Consider the following 3929-nt stretch of genomic DNA (forward strand, 5'->3'; position numbering starts at 1 on the left):
GCCGACCGATTGGTTTTGATCTAATAAAAGCGTCCCTTCCATCTCTGGTCGGGACTCTGTTTGCATGTATTAGCTCTAGAATTACCACAGTTATCCAAGTAACGTGGGTACGATCTAAGGAACCATAACTGATTTAATGAGCCATTCGCGGTTTCACCTTAATGCGGCTTGTACTGAGACATGCATGGCTTAATCTTTGAGACAAGCATATGACTACTGGCAGGATCAACCAGGGAGCTGCGTCAACTAGAGCTGAGCAGCCGGCCGCCCGGGAGTGTGTCCCAGGGGCCCGCGCGAACACGCAAGCGTCCGCTCAATTATTCTGCAAACAGGAGGAGGCTGAGCTCCCCTGCACAATACACCTCGAAACCCTCTCAGGTCCCGGCGGCGCGCAGCGCCGTCCTAAGTACTTGGTCGGGTTCGAGAGAGGCGCAATCGCCCGGAGTTAGGCGAGTAGACGCTTTAGGTGCGACCACCCGTGCTCCCAACTGAGCTTGCCGCTGCCGACAGAGGCCCGGGAGCGTGCTGTCGTGGCATTGCCGGCGGGAGACAACACGCGCCACCTACGGTGACCGGCAGCTCCAACGCCAGCGCCACAGAAGGGCAAAGGCCCCACGTGGGTGCCGAAGCGAACTCTCCCAGCACAGCGCACGTGCCAACACGTCTGCACAACTGCGATACAAACCACCAGCGAGAACCGCTGGGGCGACCGAGCAGCAGACGGCGTCGCGGCGCCGAGTGCCGGGCGGCGGCGCATCCTCAACGCACACAGTCCTCAGTCGGACCAGCACACTGCAGATGTCCACCGCGCTTCGCACCGGGCCCGCGAGGACCCACTTTGGCCGCCCGGCGCCGCGCGCAGGGTGCCCCGGCGCGCAGCTGCGCCGCCTGCCGCGTCCGTCGGCCGGCGCGCCTGCCACTGGGCGCCCCCACCAGCCGGCTGTAGCGCGTGCGCCCACGCACCGCGCGGCCAGCACGCCGGGCGGCCCCCCCTCACCGGCCGGGGACGGTCCCACCCAGCCACCGCCGCGTATCGCTTCACACACAGATTTGCCCTTACTGATTTACCTCCAGCAACAACAACCGCACCACAATGGGTTTACCAGTTGTTCATTTGCGTAACGTCACCAGCAAACGTAGACGTCCATCCCAGTTTGCAAATGCAACGATTATTGCATACCTGTCTGTTAGGTGTCACGACACACTACGTCTGCCCACATACACGCAACAAAATGTGCACGACTAGAGAACACGTGGGAGGTGGCCCCCTACGTATGCGATGTCCATTACGAGACCGACTGTCAACCAGCATCTGTACCATGTCGCAGATGTGGAACGCGGTGCACCATGCTATCACACTGTGTGAGAAGAGACGACTACGTTTGAATACACGCGCCACTACATCAACAGACGGCTCATGCTGATCGCCATCCAGGGCGTCCGTTAATCCCACACGTCTCTATGGCGTACCACACTGCAATGTAGCTGTTATGGGGAGACGGCACGTGGCTGAGTGCACAACATTTGGACCGTATGGTTCGCTGTTGTTGGGCGCAGTCGTTGTACGGTCACACATGTGCCACAGCGTATCATGCAGTACATACGGACCTATGTGCAGTACAATGTGAGGGTTAAGCTTACGACATCAGCGGACAGTGGACACAGGCCGTACCACGACGTAGACTGAGCGCTTCGACATGCGAATGCCAGTGAACAGCTGCGAAGGGCATTGAACACGCAAGCACCTGAACGACCAGCGTGCGAAGGCAGGGGGGAGGGTGGGGGCGATGTACATCCTGCAGTCGTCCACATTACAGTGTACAGCGGGAGCATGTAAAAAGTAAGCAACACTTGCGAAGTGTTGAACATGAAACGATACACAAGAGGGTGGGCGGTGCGAGTAGCGAACTATATTCAGAGGGTTGTGGTTAGACAACACTGGATTAATGTAACGTGTCATATGCCAATTACAGAGCAGGTTAAGGCACAACTTGGGTTAGGTTAAGGCACAACGTGGGTTAGGTTAAGGCACAACTTGGGTTAGGTTAAGGCACAACGTGGGTTAGGTTAAGGCACAACGTGGGTTAGGTTAAGGCACAACGTGGGTTAGGTTAAGGCACAACGTGGGTTAGGTTAAGGCACAACGTGGGTTAGGTTAAGGCACAACGTGGGTTAGGTTAAGGCACAACGTGGGTTAGGTTAAGGCACAACGTGGGTTAGGTTAAGGCACAACGTGGGTTAGGTTAAGGCACAACGTGGGTTAGGTTAAGGCACAACGTGGGTTAGGTTAAGGCACAACGTGGGTTAGGTTAAGGCACAACGTGGGTTAGGTTAAGGCACAACGTGGGTTAGGTTAAGGCACAACGTGGGTTAGGTTAAGGCACAACTTGGGTTAGGTTAAGGCACAACTTGGGTTAGGTTAAGGCACAACTTGGGTTAGGTTAAGGCACAACTTGGGTTAGGTTAAGGCACAACTTGGGTTAGGTTAAGGCACAACTTGGGTTAGGTTAAGGCACAACTTGGGTTAGGTTAAGGCACAACTTGGGTTAGGTTAAGGCACAACTTGGGTTAGGTTAAGGCACAACGTGGGTTAGGTTAAGGCACAACGTGGGTTAGGTTAAGGCACAACGTGGGTTAGGTTAAGGCACAACGTGGGTTAGGTTAAGGCACAACGTGGGTTAGGTTAAGGCACAACGTGGGTTAGGTTAAGGCACAACGTGGGTTAGGTTAAGGCACAACGTGGGTTAGGTTAAGGCACAACGTGGGTTAGGTTAAGGCACAACGTGGGTTAGGTTAAGGCACAACGTGGGTTAGGTTAAGGCACAACGTGGGTTAGGTTAAGGCACAACGTGGGTTAGGTTAAGGCACAACGTGGGTTAGGTTAAGGCACAACGTGGGTTAGGTTAAGGCACAACGTGGGTTAGGTTAAGGCACAACGTGGGTTAGGTTAAGGCACAACTTGGGTTAGGTTAAGGCACAACGTGGGTTAGGTTAAGGCACAACTTGGGTTAGGTTAAGGCACAACTTGGGTTAGGTTAAGGCACAACTTGGGTTAGGTTAAGGCACAACTTGGGTTAGGTTAAGGCACAACTTGGGTTAGGTTAAGGCACAACTTGGGTTAGGTTAAGGCACAACTTGGGTTAGGTTAAGGCACAACTTGGGTTAGGTTAAGGCACAACTTGGGTTAGGTTAAGGCACAACGTGGGTTAGGTTAAGGCACAACGTGGGTTAGGTTAAGGCACAACGTGGGTTAGGTTAAGGCACAACGTGGGTTAGGTTAAGGCACAACGTGGGTTAGGTTAAGGCACAACGTGGGTTAGGTTAAGGCACAACGTGGGTTAGGTTAAGGCACAACGTGGGTTAGGTTAAGGCACAACGTGGGTTAGGTTAAGGCACAACGTGGGTTAGGTTAAGGCACAACGTGGGTTAGGTTAAGGCACAACGTGGGTTAGGTTAAGGCACAACGTGGGTTAGGTTAAGGCACAACGTGGGTTAGGTTAAGGCACAACGTGGGTTAGGTTAAGGCACAACGTGGGTTAGGTTAAGGTAGAAATTGCGTTACATTGCGGTACAAATTGCGTTACATTGCGGTACAAATTGCGTTACATTGCGGTACAAATTGCGTTACATTGCGGTACAAATTGCGTTACATTGCGGTACAAATTGCGTTACATTGCGGTACAAATTGCGTTACATTGCGGTACAAATTGCGTTACATTGCGGTACAAATTGCGTTACATTGCGGTACAAATTGCGTTACATTGCGGTACAAATTGCGTTACATTGCGGTACAGATTGCGTTACATTGCGGTACACATTGCGTTACACATTGCGGTACACATTGCGTTACACATTGCGGTACACATTGCGTTACACATTGCGGTACACATTGCGGTACACATTGCGTTACACATTGCGTTACACATTGC

At 53.0% G+C, this 3929-nt stretch overlaps 1 non-coding gene across 1 annotated transcript in view; it reads right to left on the reverse strand.

Annotated features, from left to right (window-relative positions):
• Window positions 1-236, reverse strand: part of LOC126111406 (small subunit ribosomal RNA) — a 1909-nt gene extending 1673 nt beyond the window's left edge. The window contains exon 1 of the ribosomal RNA XR_007524141.1: window positions 1-236. This exon is cut by the window's left edge and continues 1673 nt beyond it. This is a non-coding gene — a ribosomal RNA (small subunit ribosomal RNA).
• Window positions 237-3929: the final 3693 nt, after the last annotated feature.

This window comes from Schistocerca cancellata, unplaced genomic scaffold, assembly GCF_023864275.1.
Source record: "Schistocerca cancellata isolate TAMUIC-IGC-003103 unplaced genomic scaffold, iqSchCanc2.1 HiC_scaffold_68, whole genome shotgun sequence".
In the NCBI taxonomy this organism is placed as follows: Eukaryota; Metazoa; Arthropoda; class Insecta; order Orthoptera; family Acrididae; genus Schistocerca; species Schistocerca cancellata.